This window comes from Tasmannia lanceolata, unplaced genomic scaffold (genome assembly GCF_043159265.1).
Source record: "Tasmannia lanceolata isolate RefF3 unplaced genomic scaffold, GAP_Taslan_0.1 ptg000008l, whole genome shotgun sequence".
NCBI classification, from domain to species: Eukaryota; Viridiplantae; Streptophyta; class Magnoliopsida; order Canellales; family Winteraceae; genus Tasmannia; species Tasmannia lanceolata.
The window spans coordinates 1,502,626-1,528,355 of record NW_027518685.1 but is presented as its reverse complement, the minus strand read 5'-3'; the positions used below and the strand labels follow the sequence as shown (position 1 = coordinate 1,528,355).

Genomic DNA, 25,730 nt, shown 5'->3' with positions numbered 1-25,730 from the left:
CAGATTATTAAAGAAATAAATCTGGTATCGGTTTTTGTGTGGGGGCATATTTATAGACAGTGTAGAGGAGAGAAACTAACCTCCAAAAAGTTAGCGAATCAGGTCACGTGACATGTCCTTATTTTTCTTCCGTTGATTTGGCAACCGAGTATAGAAGAGAGGAAAAAAACATTTATTACCCTAATTCTCAACCATGGTTTTAAATTTCGACCGGAATTCGGTGGAGACCGAAACCGAAATTTTCCGAAATTTCATTTTTCACCATTTACCAAATTTGGGACCGAAATTTCGGTTTTCGGTAGGGTCCAAAACGGTTACCGAAACCGAAATTTTAAACCATGTTCTCAACATGGAGCTATATAGAGTTAGTGGAGTTTAGGCCAAAAAGTGTGGGTCAAGATGGTTACAATATTTTGGCAAAGTGGGTTGGGCCAAATGTATAAGCCAAAAGGTTGTTCGTCAAGGTGGCTGAGGCCTTTTGTGGGAATGTTGAAAAGAGCTGAAAAAGGAAGATTTAGTGGAAGGATTCAAAGATGGTATGAATATCCCTGCTATCTAATCTAACACTTACAATTTGGGAAATGAGAAATCTAAAAAAGAATCTTTGGATGGTTCAAATTGGCAGTAATAAATGTAAAATATGAAGAGATTTAAGAGCTTGCATTAACAAACAACTTTCTATTTACCAAACCTTGGACTTTCATTATGAGTACAAGTGTCAATTCAATATCTCTAGGATCCGGTAATTGAAGGAATGCAAAGGAAATTTCTCTCTTTTCGTGGGTGTATTGCCCTAATTATAGGGAATACACAAATTTTCCAGTGTACTTTATGTCTCTATTTAAGTTTAACGGGCAAAGGTGACTTGTTTATATAATAAAAAAAATGTAATGCTAGCGAGACCAAGAGTGAGACCAGGAGTGAGACCAAGTAGAGACCGAGTAGAGAACCAGACAAGGAAAGGAAGGCATATTATTAATTAGGGATTTTGTAGGGAACTTCACATAAAGGCATTTCACGGCCGACTTTTGTAGAGAGAAGACTGTTGATCCATCAAGCCTCCTTTTCTGTTTGGTTGCCGGGTTTTTTTGTTCCTGGGAGTTATGTGGGAGAAAAAAATACCCTGGGAGATAGGTGGGAAAAAAAAGTCCTAGAAGTATCCCGGTAAAATAAAAATCCCATGTTTGGTTGACCGGATTATGGTGGGAAAAAAAAAACCTTTGTTTGGTTGCTTGAACTGTTGGGTAGAAAAAAATTCTTCTCAAGCTTATTTTTGGTTCCTGAGTTTATTTTTGTTCCTGGGGTTATCTTGGGATGGGATGAAAAGGCAATCATTACAAAAGTGGGATTAAAAAATTCACCCCACAAGCAATCATTACAGGAGTGGGATTAAAATAAACCTAGTGCTAAAAGGCAACTAAACATAGGATGGGACCAAAATTTAACTAACTCTTCCCGGGACAAAATTTTAACTGGCAACCAAACGGAGCCGGGTTTCATCAAGAGTAGCTAAAACGTTGATTTTTGTAATCCGGTATCAGTCGTGAAAATGTATGGTTGGTATGGACCAAGACCACGTGGGTCCCCTCTGATGCCTTACACACGGTCTGGATTTTACATCCTTTGATATGATCTTATTTAATAATTAGCAATAATCTGATAGTTACTATTTAATCCTCTAATAATATCTATTGGTTACTATTTAATAATCATTTAATATTTAGAGATTTAGTAAGAATCTTCATTGTTATTAGCTATTTATTTATTTAGCTTTATTACGATTCTCTTTTAGTAGGAAAGTGCTGTAAAAGATATATTTTATTAAGCATGTAATTGTCATTTTCAAGATATCAATGAATGAAAAATAATCTTCGTCTTCCCTTATACTTCTGTCATTCTTGAAGTTATCTCTCCTGACGCGAGATTAATTAAGTCTCTCTTCCAAGCGCCGTATTATCCGTATTCTTGTGCTCCTCTCGTAGGACCCAAAAGTAGGTTTTTTACATACTTCATGAGGAACAGAACTTGCCTCCACAACGCCTTGAGAAATGACAATATGGCCTAAGTAAAAGACCAACACATATTCGATTCACTCATGTGCCCCTCAATGCGATTGAACCCTCATTTGAGACCAGAAATAATCGATACCGTTTTATCTTGTGGGTCCCAAACGGAACATATGTAATAGAGACTATAGAACTCGTAGACGGACTCATATGGTTCTGATCCCATTCCCAAACGGATGTCCCATTCTAATATGATAAAAGGACTACAAATCCAATGGTTTAGGGACTAGGATCATGCAATAATGAAGTCATCAATCAGACACACATTGGTTCTAGTTCTACTTATATCAGCAGTTGTAATGGACCACACAATTCTTCATCAGAGTTCGAATCTTTTACCCCTCCAAAACAGAACATTACACTATGCACTATGGAGCCAAGTCATGTTCCTTGCTGATGACGCTTTTTGGCACACATACACAAATGTTCCTCCCCTTAAACCCTTAAACCCTGCCGTTGCAGAAAATCTTCACCTGCCAGAGAAAATTTTTTAAAAAAAAGGTAAGATCTGCTTAGAACTTTCTCAATCTATAAGTCTCTCTGTTCCTGAATTTCCCCTCATTGCTGTCATTTTGCCCTTTTTTTCGCTCAGTCCTTCTCTGTCTCGTATATACTAGGGTTTGGTTATTGTAGCTGTCAATTTTTGTTTGAATCTTTACTTGCTTTCACGTTTCTTTTTCTGAAGTCATTTACCTAACTTCGTTTTTTTTGTTTCAATGCTTATTGTTTTTGTTTTTATAAACCTCCATAGTCCATACTCTCTGCACACATTTTACTTAGTTGTTCGCCACTTCGCCTCACTCCCATTGTTCCCACACTTGTCATGTTTGAGTGTTTCTGAGGATGAATTCTTGATGGTAAATGAACCCTTTTTATGAATTGTTATCTTTTATGTTTTTATTTGTTTTTTTTCCCTAATCGAGCACAGTAAGTAATGCAATTATTGAGTATGCTTATGTCGTGTAAACTGAATTGATCTCATTGTTATTTTGGATGAAAATGGCATCAGAAGAAATAAATTATGATAATTCATCTTCTCTGTTGAGTGGGTTTTGGGTAATGGTACACTTAATATTTAGAAGCTTGAGGAAAGCATGGAGAAGACATTTAGGGACTTCTCACACTACTTCACATGCTCATTTTTCAACCGACATTGTAAAATTGAAGATTTCAAGTGAAAACATATATTATGGCCTTAAAGTTCTAAAAAAAAAAACTTATATTATAGTCTTGCTATGTGTGCAGCCGATTCTGGTGTGGAGGTTCGCTGGACATGGATGAATCCTCCAGGTCAAGCCCATTTTATCCTGAATTCTGCAGAAAGAATTGTCTTTTCTATTTTATTTACGTTACCCGGACCTTTTTACCTCTGGGAGGAACATTTTTTTTTTTTTTGAGAGAGAAAGGAAACCCATTTTTGGTGCCTTGAAAATGTCTGTAGTACGTTTTATTGCTCAAACTTTATATTGAATGTCCCACAAGATTAGCTCTGTTTATCAACATTATATACTTCACAGTGCCGGTGCCAAAAGGCTTGGAAAGATACATCTAATCGGCAGTTAGATATAGGTTGGTCATTTTTTATTGGGCAAGCATTGTTACAATTTTATCTTTCGACTAACTAAAGAAAATTTCAGAGATGGTTCCAGCAACACACTTAGAGTGCTTGTTGCAACTGATTGCCATCTGGGTTATATGGAGAAGGATGAAATACGACGATTTGATTCATTTCAGGCATTTGAAGAGATATGCTCACTAGCAGAGCAAAAACAGGTAATATGTAGGTTGCATTCTCTTTAAAATACTCCAGTGTAGCAGCAGAAAGCTAAATTCTAATTTTTGAGAGTTGAAATCAATATCATCAATTTTGGGACATATTCTGCTCACATATATTTCTACATCACTGTTCTGAAATGTCACGGTTTCCATTGGTTTTCCATATTTTTGGATCTTAGAGGCCCATTACAAATGTAATCTCTTGACCAAAGAAGTCCATCAGCCTGTGGAGACTAGCGAGGATTATCTACGAAATTTCTGAATTCTGCAACCTACTCTCTCTCTCTCATATCCACCATAGTGCAAATGAAATGTCCTCAGCTGTCCCAGTCTCTTGCACTAGGTCAGGTCACTTCTCATAGGTTGACTCCAAGCGATGTTAGGATTTATATGAATGCTACTTGGGGGTGTGGAAAGAGTTTTGCGGCCTGGTGACACACAATAAAAATATTTTAAATCTCACTTGACTTCAGCTGACAGCTAATAACTTATGCCACAAGTTCTAATTTGTTTCAATTTTACGTGATAACTAATAATAGATTCTTATGTCCTTTAAGTTGCCATATAAACATCAACAAATCCAGAACAGACAGGTTTTGGGAGTGACCGAGTAACCTGTTTTTAGTCCATATCTTTTAAGATGCAATTTATTAATAAAGTACTAATTATCTTTTGTGTTAGGGAATTCTCATTTGAGCAACCTTACATTTACTTCTTTTTAATCTGGGTACAGGTAGATTTCTTACTTCTTGGTGGTGATCTTTTCCATGAGAATAAGCCTTCAAGGTCGACCTTAGTAAAAGCCATTGAGATCCTTCGTCGCTACTGTCTCAATCATTGACCAGTGCATTCCAAGTTGTTAGTGATCAAACAGTGAACTTCACAAACACGTAATCTCCCTCATGCACTCATCTCTTGCTTTGGAATGTTACTACATTTTTTAAATGGCAAGAACATGTTACAACATTTGTTCTTGTGGGGAACAAACTTCATGAATTATGTGTGTTTTAATTGTGTCTTGTGTATTTTAATTTTATTATGCTTATGTACCCTTGTAATTATGTGTTATAATGTGGTAGGAGTGCTATGTGTCAAGCACTCATTAAAGGAGAGTATCCAGGTAGTTATACCCATCTATCATCTCCTTTTTTCATATGTCCAACTCTCATGAAAGGAGAGCACCCAGGTAGTTATATCCATTTCTACTCTTCTCATGCCATGTCTATCTTTCATTAAAGGAGAGCACCCATGTAGTTATGTGACTATTCATCTCTCCAGTCTCCTCTTCTAGTAAAAAAGGTTCTTTGTACATTATTTCACAATGATGGAATGAATGAGAAACAGAGCATTTTGGGTGTGATGCTTACCCTCTCTTCATAGTGTGATGCTTAAAATTCATAAAGGTGTGATGCGTTGTGCAATTATGGTGTGTTTCCATTGAAGATATGAAGAGTAATTCTTTTGAACGAAGTGTGATGTATTCTCTCTCATTTCAATTAAAAATAACACCCCCCACAAAAAACAAAAAAAAATAAAAATCTTCTATCTTCTGTCCTTACTCTTTTTTTTTTTTTGGTTTTTTTTTTGAAATGGCATCTTCTGTCCTTACTCTATCCCTCTCCAACTTCTTTTCCTCGTAATTTTCTTTTTTATCTTCCCAGTTTTTATGGGGTTTTGAGCCATAAATCTGGACCCTTTTGGTTATCGAAATTCAAGTGTCACTGGAGTGATTGATTTCTAGACACTTGAATTTAAAATTATATACTTAGATCCTTTGAAAAATCATCCTATAGATTAATCTCACCAGAAACTCAGTTTTCTGAAAATTCAAACCTGCAGAAAACTTTGAATGGAAAGATCTCTTTGAGCAAGGATCTCTTTCTAATTTTTAGGTATAACCTTTCTTTCATCATCCCCTATCCCACACCTAGTTTGTAACTGATCCAACGGTCAGATCTCTCACGATTACCTGGGCTAGTCTTTATTTTTGAAACTTTTTCGAAATCTGAAAATTAATCTTTTAATTTTCTTTGCTTCCTTAATCTGATTCTTGATTCTTGAGCCTTTAAAACCCCATTCAAAGGTCCTTAATCAAACTCCCTAAATCAAACTTAAACCCTTAGAACAGTGTCATCCCCTTTGTTCTTCAATCTTTTCCCCAATGCTGTCCTACATCTTGTTCTCTTTGGATATAAAGTATTCTGCACAGATCATGGTTTGGAGACTCAGTTAAGTTGACTCCTCATGCACATATTTGGTATTCAACTGGTACATGTTTGACTCTAGACCTCGCCCCATTGAACCAAGTACTAGAAATTTAACTTAAGAAATTTAACTTAAGAAACCCCTGAGCCCGGGTTTCTTAAGTAAATTTTGATGGATCTTGCCTAGGCAACCTGGGCCTGTATGTCATTGGGAGTTCCTAGGAGATGAGGCTGGGGCGGTTAGATGGGCCTTTTCATGTCCCATTGGTATAGCAGTTAGCTGATTTTAATGAAGCGGAAGTGCGAGCGGTTCTTCAAGGAGTAAAGTTCCTTCAAAATATTGACCTTGATAAGTTGGCCATCGAAGGAGATTCTATAAATGTGATAAGATGGCTTAAGGGTTCGCACTCGGCTCCTTGGAGATTTGCTTCTTTCCTCGATGAGATTCAAGATAGGCTCAGTGATGCTCATGTGTCTTTCATCCATGTCCTTTGTTCAGCTAATGAGGTGGCCGATAGTTTGGCTAGAGAGGGTGTTCCGAGAGGTGAAATGGAGCATTTTGTTTCCTTCCCCCGTGATAGTCTTCTTCTTCTTCTTCTTTATTTTATTTTTTTATCTTTTCTCTTGTTTTCTCATTGTATATACTTCTCTTCTCTTGTATTGACCTCCTCGGTTGTTTTCTTTAATTTAAATTTTACGATTAAAAAAAAAAAAAAAGTAGAGTTGCTTGCTCCCCCCAATTGTCATTATCAATGCTAGGTTCAACGTAGATCAAATTTTTTCTTTGTCACATCGTGAATGTAATTCAACCAAGTGTTATGTTTGAGTAGGACCTTGATGATGAGTGAGTCAGACCTTGTTATGCTGTTGTCTCTTCTTGCATTTAGTTCTCCAAATTAGTGCATAAAAAATAGGGGTTTTTGCAAAAGAAGTCTTCTACTTTGTTTTATTTGCAAAAAGAGTCTTCTTGTTTGACAATTTGCAAATAGAGTCGTAATGTTTGTGAGAATTTTGCAAATCAGGTCATGCCATTGGTTTGTGACCAAAATGCCCATGGTAGATTTCTTAACTCACAAAAAGACCAAAATGTCCTTGTATTTAAAAAGACAAACTACCTTACAAAATGACCAAAATTCCTTATGTATATACTAGCATTCTTATACATGAAAAGACAAAAATTACGGGCCCTACTCTATACACGGGCTCGGGTGGAGATCGTGGGACCTACCCAATCATAGCATTCTTGGCCTATGCTATGCATAGGTGTAAAAAAAATGAGCCCACCCTATCACAACATATGCTGTAAAATTGTAAACCCTGCCCTATACATTGTCTCTACCCCATAAAAACAAAAGGAAAATTGGTGGGCCCGACTGATGCATGTGTTTGAGTTGACTTGGTGTGACCTGCCCTATCAAAACATATCCGTGAGCATCATGGGTATTTTGGTCTTTTTAAAAGATGATTTCATCTTTTCAGATGTAAGGACATTTTAGGCTTGTTAAGAGTAAAAAAAATCTACGATGGCTATTTTGGTCATAAATTGATGGCATGACCTGATTTGCAAAATCCACGCAAAAGTGATGACTGTATTTGCAAATTGTGGAACTAGAAGACTCTTTTTGCAAATAAAGCAAAGTAGAAGACTTCATTTGCAAAAAACCCTAAAAAATAAAGGGTGATGATATGTTCGCACCCCCTGTAGGATGATTCGCACCCCTTATAACATGATTTGACGTCAAAAAGCGTTAAAAGTTTGCCACAACACAATTCACGTTATAAGGAGTGTGAATCATCCTACAGGTGGTGTGAATTTATCATCTCTCAAAATAAAAAACAGATTAATGCATGCTTGTTAGATTAGTATAATTTGATTTCAGTTAAAGATTTCTATTTTAATATTGAGATCACCGGAAAGATTAGTATAATTTGGTTTCATTTAGGGCCCGTTTGGATACCTGATATTTTGTATTTGGATTTGGAATTGAGTTTTGAATACAAAATGAATAGATCCGCCAGCTCATGTTGAGGGAGACAGAGAGGGAAGGGGGTACTTCCTGCTCGAGGGGAGAGGTTGAGGAGCAAAGTGGGTGAAGGAAACTGCCAGAGGATTTCCAATTACTTATTTCCATAGCATATTTGGAATTCTGATTTTTTCACTGTCAGTCGCTGATTTGGAAATCCAAGGATTTGATCCGGATCCAAATCACAATGCAAAATGGGCTGCAAATGTGAGAAATCCAAATCAAAATCTTCTCGTCATCCAAATGGGCGCTTAAAGATTTCTATTTTCATATTAAGCTCACCAGGAGTGTGTCTTTTTAGTGATTTACTGACTTGCTCTATCATCTTTTAACATTTATGCCTATTTTAATTCGAAATTTATTCAGCAGCATGCCACCTGTATTAGTTGAGTTTTCCTTTATCAAGCCTGATTTTTTATTTTACTTGTTTTCATGCTCCAGATTTGGTCTTGTGAACTATGAAGATCCGCACTTTAATGTTGGTTTGCCAGTATTCAGTATTCATGGCAATCATGATGATCCTGCTGGAGTGGTATGGTGAAGGATTGAAATTATTATGCCTTTATGTTGATTTGATTACATTGATATTTATCCATTTTTTGATGATAGCATTGATATTTATCCATCTTTCATGATTTATATATTTTCCTTGAAACAGTTTTAATAACTTTTGCCTACATATCAATGAATATTCTACATAGTATGCAGATTTCATTAATTTTCAATTCATTGAGGTGATATCAGATTATTGTCATTGAAAACTTTTGAAATCATCTTCAGCAGAAATTATAAGTTCTATTGAAAATTAGTGGAAATAATAATCTGGCTTCAAATTAAATTAGCTCAAAATTATGGAAGCTCCCCCGAGGTTGTTTCCCAGCTATATACTTAATGATTACTATACTTATATTTATCTAATGTTTATGTTCTTTTGCGGAACTTTTTAAAATTTGGTATATATTATGAGCCTTTATGGTTGGCACTGCCAGTAGTAAGTCTTATGAGGCCCTAGTGCATGTTTCAAAAATGCATGCGTGAAGAAGTTTATATTTCAGAGGATATAGATATGAAAATGCTCTAACTTGAAAAATGACTAAATTAGGATTGCAAGGTTTGAAGTCAAGGATTTGGTTTCTGCATTTCAAAACCACTAGCAATGAACAGAGACACGTCCTTGTTTGACTTTCTCTTTTTGTCTTATTGGATCTGAGTTGCAATGTGATTATTCACTTGTAGGAATTGGTGATGAGGTTAAAAGCTACATGAATTACTTGGACATGTGAAAGTGTTGGTTTCTGTTTGAGACTTCGTGGGTGTGACAACAATGATGGCTTCTAGAATTTCTTCTTGAATTTTTTTTGTTAGCTTTCAACACTTTCCTAGATTTCTATTATTTTATGCATTTGATGCTAATAGAGATCCATTAAAATATGAAGTGATAAGAATACTACTGCCATTTTAGTAAATATGACGATTCACTAGAGAAGTTCAGTGAATTCTTTCATTTGTTATCTATGTTTCAACTTTCAAATGAATGGTGAATGGTGGAAGAAAATGGGCAAAATAATGAGGAGCTGGTGCCTTTTGTCAGTTTTAATTGTTCAAAAGTGGTTTCCCGATGAAACTATATACTCTCATCTTGCAAATTGTGGAGTGGTCCTGATTGTTGTAATCTGTGCACTCAGCATCTTTAGTTTCAAAATGTTAGTAAATACCCGATGTCATAAAATAGACCAAATGCCTCTTCAAATTTTTAGTAGTCTTGTTTAAAACGCCATTTACTATTTGCTCTCTACCTATAAAGTTCTTACTTATTGATATTGTGTTCTATACTTTGGGGACAGGATGACCTATCAGCAATTGATATTCTTTCTGCATGCAATCTTGTGAACTATTTTGGAAAAATGGTTCTTGGTGGCTCTGGTGTTGGTCAGATTACTCTTTATCCAATACTTATCAGGAAGGTCAATTAGTTTTTTCTAGTAAAAGTAGCATCGTTTTTCTTCTTTATGGCATGATCTCGAAATCATATAAATTTGACTCCAGGGCTCAACATCAGTGGCTTTGTATGGCCTTGGTAACATCAGAGATGAACGGCTCAACAGAATGTTTCAGGTTTTTTCTGGTCTGATATCTCAAATGGATATATTGATAAATGTTTGTGGAAGGATTTTCAGGTTCTATTAATTGCATATTTATTGGATTTTGCTTTTTGTTTCTCAGACACCGCATGCGGTACAATGGATGCGCTCTGAAGCCCAAGATGGCTGTCATGTGTCGGACTGGTTCAACATTCTAGTACTTCATCAAAACAGGTTATTTATTCTCTGTGAAAGATGAATTTAGAGAACCAATAAATAGCAATAGCAACAATTCCATTTCCTCAGCTATGTGACTCATAGTGGATTATCCTTCTTTTATGTTATTTAGAATCAAGACAAATGCCAAAAATGCGATAAATGAACATTTCTTGCCATGGTTCCTGGATTTTATTGTGTGGGGGCATGAACATGAATGCCTTGTTGACCCACAGGTGTCACAGAAATTGGTTTTTGTCCATGAATTAAAATTCTTTTTTGAAGCATCCTATTGAAGGTACCTTTTTATTTCACAGGAAGTTCCAGGTATGGGTTTTCATATCACTCAGCCAGGCTCTTCTGTTGCAACATCATTAATTGATGGGGAAGCAAAGGACAAACATGTGCTTCTTTTAGAATTAAGTTTGTTTCCCTGCAAGAACATTTTTTATATCTTGTAATCTTTTTCATTAATGGTCATACAAGTGTAATACAAATGATGCTTTCTTTATAGGGAAGTCAATATCGCCCAACTAAAATTCCTTTGAAGTCCGTGAGACCTTTTGAATATGATGAGGTAAGGAAGTCTGGCATAATTGTTCTCTTAGTGGGTATTTTAAAAAAACGTGCAATACCTGCTTTGTAGGTCGTGTTAAAGGATGAGGCCGACATTGACCCCAATGATCAAACATCTATTCTTGAGTATCTGGACAAAGTTGTAAGACTTGTTTTCACTCTTTTAGGGTACTACAGACTGTTAAAGTATAAAAGCTTAAATAACGCCATCTACAACAGCTTAAGCTTTTGGAGTAATTGATTGTTTCACATGGTATTAGAGCAAAGGTAACGTGTTCAAAACTCCTTGATAGTAAAAAAATCCACATGCAATGGCAAACCCAAAAAGAGGGGCAACATGTGCCATGTGTAGGCCAACCCTAAAAAAGAGGGGCCCACCTGAGGGGGAGTGTTAAAGTATAGAAGATTAAATAACGCCATCTCCAACAGCTTAAGCTTCTGGAGTAATTGGTTGTTTCACATAGACCTCAACTGCCATACTTCAATAGCGTCTTGATGATATAATTCGTGGCTATGTATTATTATTTGCATCTTAATATGTTCAGATTGCTTCAGGTAAGAAATCTGATTGACAGAGCTAGCAAAAAGGCTGTCAATATATCTGAGCTCAAGCTTCCACTAGTTCGAATAAAGGTGATTCTTTCGTTCAATTTCTACCGTTTTGTCTTTTCATGGATGCTTTTGGTGATGTACTTGTTGGTCTTTCTACTTTTTTAATTTGTAAATTCTTGATCGTCTCTATTACTAACTTGTAATACACTCGCTCCAACGACTTAATAAATTAAGGTCTTCTTGATGATGTTGGACCTGCATCAGAAGATAATGTCAGAATACATGACTAATTCCTTGTGTCAAAAATACGACTACTGATTTAGTCGTATCTTAAGCACTTTCAGTTCCCTCAAAAACCCTTTAGTATCTTGTGTTGTATCTTCTACACTGATTTAGTCTGTGAACTTTGTTCTTGGTTTTTGAAGATTTTGAGAAAGAGATCAAGTGAGAACTATACTTACCCTCTTAATTTCTTGCATAAATGATACACAGAAAGTGATAATAATGCCCTCACTTAAGGCCTAATTAAGAACTGAATTAAAATAAAGTTACCAAACGACCCAAGGACGTAAGAACAATACTTCTATGGACAAGTATAAACCTCTCAGCCCTATATCGAAATTCCATGGAATGTTGGGAACTATCCAAATTTGATGCAAAATGTTAAAATATGGTTGATTTTGCCACTTATTTCTTTCAGTTTTTTAAGTTCAGTTATATCTTTATTAATTTAAAAAAATATATGAACAAGAATTTATAGTATGTTAACGAATTTTTTTTGATGGCATATGTTAAAGAATTTAGTATAGGCTTACATTTAAAAAAAAAAAACTTTTTAGTGTAACTTTATCAGTTACTTCTCAAGTTTATTCACATTAGTATAATTGCCCCCCACCAGATTCTCACAACTACCTGAATCTACCACCATTTGGCACACCTTACTGCCAATGGTGTGAGGATCCTACGAGCCGAGAATTGGATTTTGGTGCACTCAAAGAAATGCGGAGGGCACAAGAGTCCCATGAGAAGCTAAGCGAGATGGAAGCAAGCTACAAGCCTATTAGTTTTAGGCCTGCTTTGTCTGATGGAATCAAACTCCAAAGTGCAAACACCCCCCCCCCCCCCCCCCCCCCTATTAGTATAGATTGTAAGGCGCGCGATTCTTCCTGAAGCACTTCAAAAAAGTGCTATAAGTGGCGCCCCTATCACGCTCCTTTTGGTAATTGAAAGAAATTATCGAGGGAGGAGAATTTATTCACCTTGATCAGCAAGTCCATGGCCTATTTCGGGTTCACTCGGAGCTTTGGCAACCACCGTAGGAGGTGTGATGTACATGCCCTAATCGCTCCCCTTTCTTCATAGATTAGTCTTTGCAAGTGGTGAGAGAGGGTAGGTGTTAGGGGGCTGAGATTTGATATTTCCACCTCTAGCAACCATAAATTTTTTTCCATTCCAACATTTGTCTAGACGCTACCAAACGTTTGAATCGGAATCACAACTAATTCCCTCGTTGAATTCCGAAGGTTACCCAAACATTAGAATTGCAATTGCTATTCCATTTATAGAGGGAATTGGAATAGGAATGGAATGTGATATCGATACCCATTCTTGATTCCGACAATCCAAACGCCCCCAAAGGGCCTTATAGCATATTATCATTGCTATTTGGTTGACAGAATGAACATGCTCTACAAAACACATCAACTTGAGGGGGATTGTTGAAAATAGATAAATTGTTTTAGCATGGGCATTTTGTCCATTCGACCACGATCAATATAAAAGTCATTGTAAACATTATTTTGAATTTAATGAAAGCAAAGAATTGCACCGGTCTTTATCTTCCTGCTCTATTAATCTTAAAAGTAATTTTTACACTACTATTGTTGTGGGCATTGCTGTTACATATTGGGCGGGACTTCATTATTAACTTGGAGTGTTAATGTATTCTTGTTTTTTTTTTTTTTGAAACTAATAGCCAATTTTATAAAATAAGGCGACCGAGGTGGTCAAAGTACAAAGCTAAATGCATAGAGAAGAAGAACAAGAGTTAATGCAATCTTGTTTATTTGATTAGTTTTTTTTTTTTTTTGAATGGTTTATTTGATTAGTTTCTTAAGTACATTACCAAGCTGTTTAGGCTTCCGCCATTATTTGATTAGTTCCTTACGTACACTACCAAGCTGTTTACGCTTCAGCCATTCCAGTTCATTCAACCTTTTAATAGTTTTTCCTTCATTAATGTAAGGTCATTGTATTTGTGGATCCTTTATTGCTTCCACTGTTTGACATGCTCTCCTTTGGGAGTTCTTTGAGTTCATTTCTTAAACTACTCCCGGAGCCTAATACCCCAGAAAATACAATGCCATTATTACCATTAAGAAAGCGATGCCATTTTTGTTAGCTAATGCTCCGATAGCAATTAGCTATGATTTAGCAGACACTTTGAATTTATTGCTGAGTCAATTAGTCAAGCCCATGCATTGATCTTATTCTCATTTTATTGTTGGTGGCATGAAAACATCTTTCTCTAACTTCCCAGATAGTCATGCTTATTTTTTCACCTGTAGCATACATAGCTTAATGTACTACAGTAAAGAATTTTGTACACAATTGCCAAATTTTAGTGCCCTGGTTACATGAATACAGCTTTTCTATTTGATTTGGCAGGTAGACTACTCTGGATTTATGGCAATATATCCTCAAAGGTTTGGCCAAAAGTATGTGGGGAAGGTACCTCCGTTCTATCCTTGAACAGTAGTGGAGGGAGCTGGTGTAAATATTTTAAGGCTACGATACTAAATTGGATGAATATGCTTAAACTCTGTAGGTTGCAAACCCACAGGACATTCTTATTTTTTCAAAGGCCACAAAAAATCGTCAGTCTGCTGAAGGTAATCGAAGCCATTTATTTGGTTACTACTACTCTTTATCTATAGCATTTGCTTGATCATGCTTCATTGAATGTATAAGATTTGCATTTACCAAAATAGTAATGCCTTCAATGGAGAGGACTAGGTTATTTTCAACATTCAAGTACATCAAAAAATAGTAATTTCTAACAATCTTCATATATATATATATATATATATATATATATATATCTTTTAAAGAAGTACATCAAAATGTAGTAATTTCTAACCATTTTCATTTTCATGCCCTCTTTCCTCGTGCCTTCTGAAGACATTTTTGTACTTTCTCTAATGAACTACTTTGAAGAGTTGGAGTAGTTTAATGCAAGGAAGTTGGTAATGGTGGAACTAATAGAATAATAAGAGCAGGTGGTATGGAGAGAATGACATCATCGGTAGGGTTTGACCGTTTGAAAAGCTCCTTAGTTGCTCTTACCTATGGAGGGCAGAATCGTGGTTCGGGTGTGGAAGTGGCATCCAACACCCATGATTCCTTCTTCTAAGGTTCTATGATTATTTTATTCATTGTGCTATGAAAGAGCTCACGAACAATTCTTGTTCATGTTGTTTGACTAAGTGCTTGGAAGTTACATGCGCACAAGAAACTGCAGATCAGTTGCATATTCTCGTGGATTTAAGAGCATTTCTTCTCCCTAAAGAACACGATCTCAAAAAGTAAAAGACTAATTCAATCAACCAATACTATTTGTCTATTGATCCTAAGTATGAATTAACTGAACCATGGCCACTTGTATGGAACTAAGGTTAAATAAGATTCCATGACAATGAAATTGCATTTGCTATGTTGATATTCAGCCAGAAAGATATAAACATGGTGTGAGCGAAGAAAAAAATGGTTGAAATTAGGAATTGGTTTGTGGTATACTCTAACTTTGTTCACTTTTGGACCTACGCAACAATCATGGTTTAAATCTAACTGCTACTTTGAAGAGTAAGTTTTCGAGTACTTTATTAATCTTATATAATGTGCAACTCACCTAACTTTATGCATCTTCTATCCTCTGATGTTTTCCCCTTCTTTTTCATTTACCAAATTTCTATTTTCCATTCTACTATCTGCGTAGTTGGATCTAATACGTATCATAGTCAACTAGAAACTGTCCGATGATGAAGAATTTGATATACGTTAAATTCCGTTGATAGAGAATTATTCGTCCCCCCTTCCTCCCCCTCCTCCTCGAATTCATTTCCCTGTCACTTTCTGAGACTACTTGGTGTCCAAATTAATCAAGCTATGAGCAAAATGGTTTAAGAACAGGTTATCTTCTTTGGGTGTACCTGAATGGATGACGCTACAATTCAACAGATTTGCGATTTTTCATGTTACATTCTGCCGATAGAGATTCTTCATCCTCCCCCTCCCCCTCGGATTCATTTCCGTGTCACTTTCTGAGACTACTTAAAGTCCAAATTGATCAAGCTATGAGAAAAATGGTTTAAAAACGGGTTATCTTCTTTGGGTGTACCTGAATGGATGAAGCTACAATTCAACACATTCATGATTTTCCTTCAATTTTCCTTTTGCTATCAGGTCCCTTTCATGGATGCTTGATATCACTTCTTTCTTAGGAAGAGCAATTGTACTTTTGATCCTCCTCGGTGCTCTGATTTGTAGTTGTATACCACTTCCCTGACTGCCTTGATTAGGTCTGGTGGCTAACGGTATTTGTCAAGACCCTCGCATACACATGGATTTCTCAATCACATGCTGCACATCCTCACTTGAAATACCTTATAAGCAAGTGTGTATATTTCTTGCCTTTAGTGAAACCAAAATCACATTTTCTGTCTTCTCTGTATCTTGAAAAAAGAAAATTTTCCGTATTGGTGGAAAGTTAGCAATGGTAATTGATGAGGGAATATGGATCTTGCAATGCAACGTCCGTTTTCAACTAAAATTTTGATTTGGCTTTGAATTTGAATGTTTAATGATACTGTCTCACCAGAAGAAAGGAAGTGCATTGAAATAGAAATTTCTAAACTATAATAAAATTATATTCAAATAATTATCATGATTAGCATTAATATTTATATTTTTTATTGATTAAGGAAAACAATTAAAAGTTTAATATTCCATTATTTCTTTTCAATATAGTTTTTATTCCAGAAGCAAATTAGATACAGTATAGAGCCTATGTTACCTTCTGATATTGTTGGAGTTGCTGATGTTGGATTTTTAAGGAATTTAGTGCTAGTTTTCTTTATGGTTTTAATTGGTGAGGAGATAACCATTTTGAGGGGAGCTAGCTATCTTTTAGGACATAATGGACTCTCACACAATTAGAATTATTTGCATTTTTAATGCGTATATAATCCTGTTATTGTTATTAATCCATCTTGATTAATGAGAGATGATGCTTGAATTGTTTCTTTCTGGACTGTAGATAAGCTTGACGATTCAGAATGGCTTCGTCTAGAAGAATTAAATCAACAAAATATAGAGGCTTTAGTTGTTGAAAGTAATTTGGTAATCTATTTCAAAATTTCCTGTTTTCTATAGTTTTATCATTTCTTTGGACATGCTTGTTATCTGTTCTTTTTGAACAACAGTCTGATCAACTGCAGTTGCAACTTGCAATAATATAGTTTTCCTTGTTTTCTGGTGTTAAAAATATTTTAATGCTTTTTTTGGTAATATACTCGAGAGAAGAAGATAATATAAGATAAACCCGCAGCCAGAAGGCCATGAATGCACCAAGGTCTGAAGTACATATCATTATTATTTAGAAATACACGCATACTTCCTTTCCTTGGGGAATGCACTCCTTTATTTTCCAGCTTGTCTTTTGTGGTAGTTTGTTTCTTGATGAAAGTGTTAGAAACCAAATATGCTATCTGTTGAACCTCGATACATGCATACTTCCTTTCCTTTCCCAAATTACATGATGCCTTGTTTTTCTGGACTATAAATGGTTTTTTTTTCTTATACTACTTTTTTCTGACCCTGTTTATGTCAAAAGTATCAATCACATTTACCCATCCACCATCCACCTGTTCTGACTTCTGACCATAATGAAACCCTGATTGTGGCTTCCATTTCACCCATGGAGGAATGCTTAAATACCAATTGTCTTTAATGATTGAAACCTTTCTTATACTTCAGCTACGATTCTTCCTATGATTGAAATCTTTTGTTAATTACATGCATCCACATTTTATCCCTCAGTGTCCACACACAATTTAGGTTCTTATATTTTTTTAGTAATTAGAAGGACAATACCACGTCAGTCCAATTTCAATAAAAATACAGTTTGAGACCCATCTGTCTGCGGTGTGCCTTCCGTGAGAAGGATCAATAAGTTATCACTGGATATTGCATCTGATGTTACTCACTATATAATTTTTCACTGTTTCAGATTTTATTCTAAAATAATTGTGAGATGAAGAGTGAACCTTATCTTAATGAGATGAAGTGTGGGCTATGATACTTTCTATTTCTTATGATTAAAAAAATAGCACCCAACAAAATAATACTTTCATTGTACTGTTCTTCCATTCTTTTGCAGAAAATGGAGATCCTTCCAGTTAATGATTTAGATGTTGCATTGCATGAATTTGTTAACAAGGACGACAAAATGGCTTTCTACTCTTGCTTGCAGTACAATCTTGAGGAAACACGTGTGAGTTTTTGTTGCTTTCTGTTAAAATTTCTGTGAAATTATTCAGATAGTTTATTTGAGTTATTCAAAATGCCACTATCAGAGAGAAGGCAAATTCTCTGTCTATAGTAACTGTTAGTTTTCCTGTTAAAATTTCTATATTCCGATAATTTTGAGTTATCCCACATGCCACTTTCGGTGATAAGGTGAGTTTCTCGCCTATGCTGACCATTTGTTTCTCTCATACTAAACAGAATAAAATTTATAAGGAGTCAGATACTGCAAAATTTGAAGCCGAAGATCTTATTGTTAAAGTGGAAAAATACATGCAGGCAAGGAGCTTTTGATAATGATTTGCATTTACCTTACATGTGGACTAGTTTCTAAATATATCCTTCAAAGAGTTGAGTTCTCCCTTCCACAGGAACGTGTAAATGAAAGGTCAGTGCACTCTAAGGAAACCCTGCAAGTTGCATCCAGTTCACAGATCTTACAGGTGAATTCAGTTCTATAGAGATTGCATTAGAGATCTATCTGTATGTCTAGAGAAATTGTTTCTCACCTCCTTGTTTTTTTCTTCTTCCATATTACGTTCCAATGCTATGTTCTGAACTTCTGTATGCAATTTTATCTAGGATAGCAGAGGTAAAAATACAACAGGTCGTGGAAGTTCTCGTTCATTTAGTGACGACGAAGATACAAGGCAGGTCTTCTCAAGCTCGAAGTCCGCCGGTCAAGGCAGAAAAGGTTCATATGCAACATCTAAGTCCTCTCGTGATCCATCTGAACCTAGTAGAACCGGAGATTGAAGGAGAGGCAGGGGGAGAGGTTATGGTAGTTTAAAGCAAACGACACTTGATGCAACTATGCAAGTTGCCAATCTAAGAGGTTTGTATGTGTATTCTTTTTGAATTTAACCTGAATTAGTTCTAAGAAGCTATATGATCTCCGTGCTCATTTTTACAAGGAAAAATACTGGCAGCAGAAGTACATGTAAGGTCCAGCAGTTTGGTGATCCTAACCATTCATCTGGTGGGCCCTAGAATGAATGAATCATAGACCAAAAATCTCATGCATCGACAATCCTAACCCCTCAATTTTTTAAGATTTATTTACCACTGTTTTTTTTTAAATTTTCTGAGCATTCCATTGTTACACCCCACAATAATATTGGTTGGTATTGTCAGATGGACACGGATTTTTGGGCACAGCCATGCCAACTGTCAAGTGAATGGTTTGGATCATTGAAAAATTGGTCCATATACCTATACTTATATCCGCCCTTGTTGTTCTTTAGGAAAATAGGGGTGTACACCATATTATTTCCCCACTTATTACGGGGAATGATTCAATGCTATGTGGGGTATTACCATGCTTCCATCTATCACACATACGAGGCCAACCTTGATTGATATGAAACATTCATGTGCCCCCCTTGGATTTCCCATAGCCCTAAAAATCAATTGTTTTTAACGATATCTTCAATTGCTTTTTTGGCCATTGAATTAGATCACTTCACATCTATACTTTGCAGTTTAATATCAATAAATTATTTTTTATTTGGCCTTTTGTTTTCAGTGTGCATCTAAACCTCTTCCAGTAAGCTTATTTGTTGGACATTGTGTGCAGCTGCCTCTATGAATTTTGCATGCAGACCTTATGTGAGGAATATATAAACTGCTTTACTGTAACTTAAATCCAGCATTATTCTTCATACAGTTCTTTTTTGCAGGCCTGCATCAGTTGCTGCATCTGCTTCTGTTCAAAGTATTGCAGATGATGGAGAGAATGTGGATTCCGCCTCAAGTGATAGATCAGAGAAATATGAGTTAAAGGAAGTTGATAATTCGGTATGAATTGTCCTATAGGGATAAATATCAATATTTCTTGGCATTAACCATTATAATTAACATGTCTTAAAGAGTTAAACTTAAAGGTAACATGGTGAAATTAGACATGGTGCGTGTTGGGGCACATAAGTTATTCTAGCGTTAATTGTTTTGGTTGGAGTGACACTGCTTTTGGAGATCATGTGTAACCAAGTCTCCATGAATACATGATGGTGAGAAACTAAGAATATCTAACATGTGCTATTTGTAACTTTCATAAGTTATAGTCACACGATTTGAACTCTGGGATAGTATCACCTGCATTTTTTTTTGCATTGATTTGTACCCTTATTTGTTTAAATGTTTGCGGGCATGTCATTATGGTGACATACAGGAATGTCATTATGAAATTCACTGTCAGTAATCACAGTGATCCCTTGTCATGCATTTGACATGCGGGTATGTCATTATGGTGACATACGGGCATGTCGTTACGGAATTCACCGGCAGTTTGAATCACAGTGATCCCTTGTGATGCGGGAAGGGATCCACTTTATATACTAATTTGCTAACTTTCAAAAGAAACTGTTCTTTACAGTATGTCATGCATTTGACATGCGGGCATGTCAGCAGTTTGAATTACGGTGACTTTATTTACTAATTTGCTAACTTTCCAAAGCAATTCTTTAAAGAAACTTCATGCTAACTTCAAATCATCCACTTATCGTTCTATGTTTTCCGGGCATGTCATGCATTTCAAATGCACGCATGTCTTGGTGACATACGGGCATGTCGTTACTTCATTTGAAGTGGAAGCATGCTTCAGGAATTCTGTGCAATCGTAAAATACCTACCAAGTTGAAGGGAAAGTTTTATAAGACAGCTGTGAGGCCAGCCATGCTGTATGGCTCGGAATGTTGGGCCACCAAGAAGCATCTTGTGCATAAGATGAGTGTAGCAGAGATGCGAGTGCTTAGATGGATGTGCGGCCACACAAGGTTAGATCGAATTAAAAATGAAGACATCCGTAAAAAGGTGGGAGTGGCACCAATTGAGGAGAAGATGAGAGAGCACCGCCTAAGATGGTTTGGGCATATCCAACATAGGACTTTGGATGCTCCAGTGAGAAGAATTGACTCGTGCCAAGTTGATGGAGTAAAAAGAGGTAGGGGCAGACCGAAAACAACTTGGGTAGAAACAGTGAGGAAAGACTTGAGGGCTAGGAACATAATAGAGAACATGAGCTTGGATAGGATAGAAATGGAAGAATTGGACACATGTAGACGAACCCAACTAGTGTCAGGATTAGACTTAGTCAATTTGAGTCGGGTAGATCCTTTCACCTTCTTCATGGAAATTTTCTAAAGGATTCATTAGCCGACCCCTACTAGTTTGGGACAAAGGCTTAGTTGAGTTGAGTTGTAGATGCATAGCATAGTTGCGACCCAGCATTTTACACCTTGTGTTTTGATGGGGCCGTGGCCCACCATTTTACACTCATGCATACCTTTTACAGCTGATGTTTTGATGGGGTGGGGCCCACCATTTACTCCTCATGTTTTGATGGGGCAGGGCCACCATTTTACACCCATGAGTGGGTGCATACCTTTTACAGCTGATGTTTTCGATGGGGTGGGGCCCACCGTTTACTCCTCATGTTTTGATGGGGCAGGGCCACCATTTTACACCCATGAGTGGGTGCACTATATCTACCCAAACCCATGCATAGCATGGGGACCACTATTTTACACCTCATGTTTTGATTCGTGGGTCCTGCCATCGTCACCCCAAGCCCATGTATAGGGTGGGCCCCACAATTTTACACATGTTTTGATAGGGTGGGTCCCACCATCTTCACCTAAACCCATGCATAGGGTGGGCCCACCATTTTACACCATGCATCTCATGGGCCAGGAATACTGTTACTCACAGAAAATGCCACTCGTTGCCCTTCTGCATGTTTTTCATTTTTGATCTTTAAAGTGCTTGTCTTTTTCTTAGTTTGTGTGCTATTAGCATTTCAAAATTTATTTATTTTTGTTTTCCTTTTTCATTTTGTATCACAGGAACCCGAAGATATTCCACAAAATAAAGGACGCAAAAGAACTGCAAGGGGAAGGGGCAGAGGCTCTTCAACATCCACAAAACGGGGAAGGACATCGGGTAACTCTTTAATCCAAAGCATGTTCATGAACAAAGATGACGATGATGATGCCAACATGTCAAACAAATCTACGAAAGCTCAACCTCGGGTAATTGAAACCTTTATTATTATTATTTTTGAATGATAGGTAAGTGAAACACTTTTTACATTTCTTTCTGTCTTTTCTTTTCATTGTTCTTCAACCTTGAGAAATATTTTATCCAAGGTGCTGCTCCTGCTCTAGAATTTCACGGTCATTCCAGCTTCTTTAAGAGAACCATCTGTCACTCTCTCCATGGACTACTAATACCTGTACCCCTTCAAGTCCACTACTAAGAGAACCCTTATTGTTTCTCTTTGGATACATTTGTCATTCAAAGTCAAAGTTCTTCTGTGGATCCCTTCTATTTAGTCTTGCTTCCTTATTTTTTCTGAGAATGCCACTCCCACCTTGCCTGTTCTTACTCTTTGTTGCATTTCATTTTGGAACTAACTAGCTATGCCACAGTTTGCATGTTGATGAGCACAGTATCTGAGGGTAAGTTTATGAATATAGAATTTCTTGGGGGTGGCCCTACCTTCCACTTCATTATAAATAAATAAAAAGTAAAAATGGCCATACCTTCTAAATCTAGAATACGCAATCATGGTAGTTTATTTTGAATACCTAATCATGGTAGTTTGGGTTCTTGATGATGATGATTGGAAAGCTCCTTGTACTTCACGCAGCTAGCCTCAATATTAGGCCGCACTTTTTGGTGAATAACGACCAAATCTTCAATCATCTCCTCCACTTTCATATTTACCTTCCCAAGACTAGGAATAAGTATAAGATCAAGTGGTCCCTGCAGATTTCTACTAACAAACTAGAATTGCAAGAACCCTATGGTATAATTCTTGGAACAATTGAACTCAAATTCAATCTTTTAATGGGCCAAATCCCAATTTTTTATTACTTTCAACTGAGATTGCAGCATATTTCGTAATGTTCGGTTCGCCACTTCTGTTTGGTCATCTGTTTGAGGATGATATGAGCTTCTAAACTTTAAGGTGGCTCCTAGAATCCCACACACTCAGAGTTCCAGAAGGAACTCACGAATTTGGTATATGTAAATGGTGTAATCATCTTCGGTAACCCATGTTATCTTACCACTTCTTTGATGAGCAGATCGTTCATCTTGACTGCATCGCCTTTTCTTAATCGTTGTTTAGTTTGATAAATTTATGTTTCTGTTTAAAAGAAAGAAAAAGACCTCTATTATCTCCAATTTGAATGACCATCGGCTTTCTCGAAATAATTTAGAGCCAATGTAGAATGCAGCTCACATTTTGGGGACCAACACCATTTTCTTAAATTAATTTTTGTTTCTTTGTGCGAGAAGTTGTTCACTCCTTGATGAACAGCTTTCCTATATATATATTTTTTGAAAAATAACCGAAGTGTTACTGTAATTTGGGTTCAAAAGACCCAATTTAAATATAGATTTCAGTTGGCATAACCAAAATATTACTTGAAGAGTGGGAATTCGTACAATTTCGTATGCTACACATGTTTTTAAAACCCATGTAACTTGGACATTTCGGTGTCTGGCAGACATGAAATGTTAGATATGGACCCCGTCGAGCTCCACACTCTGACATGTCTGTACCATTACATGACAATATTGAATCGAATCATTTATATGAGTACATGACCTTGGATAGGATAGAATGGAAGAAAATGATCCATGTAGACGAATCCAACTAGTGTCAGGATTAGACTTAGTCAATTTGAGCCGCGTAGTTCTATTCACCTTCTTCATGAAATTTTTTTAAAGGATTCATTAGCTGACCCCAACTAGTTTGGGACAAAGGCTTAGTTGAGTTGAGTCTATAAAAGTATACTATAAACTTAAAATGTATAGGCTAAATAGAAGTGTTCATATTACCTAAGAATTGGAAAAATGATACATTATATTTTTCCTGAGATTTTTTTCCTTTACATAATTTAGAGAAAAATGATATGACTGATTTATTTAGAGGGATATCATCATATATTGAAGGTCCCTCTATATAAAACTTGAAGCACCTAGGCTCAAGTATTGTTTCATGTGTTCCAAAATTTCCGAAAAATTCCTGCAATCCAAATTCCAAACAGGTGCTTAATTGGATTCCCTTGTTACGTAGCTGGAAAAAACATTCACTTGTTCACAAGAGCTCTTGTGCTGCCTACTGTGTCATTGGACCTGATTAGCTTGCTTTCTAAACTTGTAGGTAACCCGAAATTATGGTTCTCTTCTGAGGAACAGATGATGGCTGACTGGTTTCGCCTGCTGTCAGAAAACACTAGCCTTCAGGTACTTTATATGTCACATACATGGAACCTTTGTAGAAAGGTTTTCTAAGATTCTATAGTAGGATCATTTGTAGTAAAGCAAGCTATCGGAACTGATGCGTGCAATTTTTCTGTGGTTACTATACAATACTCTGTTTAGAGAATGCAGTGACCTATTGATATTTTATTTCTGTAGTCGTACAGTTAATTTTGAGCTTTCGGTAACATATCAATTCTACAAGCTGCCAATATTACTAGGCAAAGTGGGCATATTATCCCCAGTTATTTGTCAATATCTCGTAAGATAATTTTTCTATTATGCCCTTTTGTTATTGTATACACTTGTTAGTTAAGGTCATATTTGTAATCTACTACCACTACTACTACTACTACTACTACTACTACTGATCATACATCTTTATGGTATGGGTTTCTCTGGTAGTTCTACTTAGTTGTCTTCTTTATGCTGTTTGGATTTGATGTCTTTAACCATATGGCTAGAGTTTTACTAAGAGTACTCTATCACGGAGTACTTTGGTCATCAGAAAAATAGTTACTGCTAGTTGTAATCCTTACCCATGCCTCTATTTTTCTTTTAATTTCTCTTAATCCTTTCTTATCCCAAAGAGATGTTTTAGTTGTTCTTAATTTAGCTGCAAATTTTCTTTTCATATTCCAGTTACTAGAAAAATAATTGTTTTGTTTCATTTTCTTCCAATACAGGGAAGGTTATAGGGACGGGGCAAATGGACAAATCTACTTTCTTGACTTTGATCAAAGGAAACATAAGTTTACCAGAAAACCCCGGTCTTATCAGTGGGTTCGATGCTGCTTTTTCTCTGAAATCGTCGTCTATTTCCCTTCATTCAGAATCATTTCCTTTCTTCTTTTTCTCCTTCAAACACAAACCCCTTTCGAGAGGTTTGCATCCCAATCTTCAAGCTGAATCCAGAAGGAAAGACGATGATGGGACAACTATGTTCATGGTAATTACGCCAGGGCGAGCAGTCGTGCGTGTGTGTGTGTGTGTTTTTTTTTTATGCTACGTGATGGTAGTATGATCGCCACCGTTCGTTGATTCTCGATACAACACAAATGTCTCCTATCTGATGATCTAAAGGATGTTTGCTCCTCGGCCATAAACTTGATTTAACTGTTCAAATATTTTTGAGGTCTGAAACTCTCTAGTTCACATCTTCCGGAACGTCAGTTACCTACAACTGCCCATGGGAGATGATATTTTGACCCCCCTTGTTTTGACATTTTATATTGTAAAATACCTGATTGGGAAGTTTGGCTATCATAATCATGTCAAGATACTTTTTATTTTTTGTTTGATTTTTCATTTTCAACATCTCGATCTGATGGTTAGGATTAAATCAAATCTGAATTTAGGCCATTTTTAATCTAAATAGGGCCC

The 25,730-nt window shown here is 36.4% G+C and overlaps 1 pseudogene across 1 annotated transcript; it reads left to right on the top strand.

Moving 5' to 3' along the window:
- Window positions 1-2,324: 2,324 nt before the first annotated feature.
- LOC143883871 (double-strand break repair protein MRE11-like) lies at window positions 2,325-25,616 on the top strand (annotated as a pseudogene). The gene is made up of 24 exons (XR_013252577.1): window positions 2,325-2,567; window positions 3,312-3,356; window positions 3,704-3,839; window positions 4,576-4,732; window positions 8,512-8,602; window positions 9,915-10,034; window positions 10,117-10,185; window positions 10,294-10,385; window positions 10,501-10,603; window positions 10,685-10,771; window positions 10,882-10,944; window positions 11,014-11,085; window positions 11,499-11,576; window positions 14,163-14,225; window positions 14,323-14,386; window positions 16,810-16,892; window positions 17,932-18,045; window positions 18,279-18,356; window positions 18,449-18,520; window positions 18,660-18,912; window positions 19,744-19,874; window positions 21,920-22,105; window positions 24,250-24,332; window positions 25,034-25,616. The product of XR_013252577.1 is annotated as a double-strand break repair protein MRE11-like (transcript).
- Window positions 25,617-25,730: the final 114 nt, after the last annotated feature.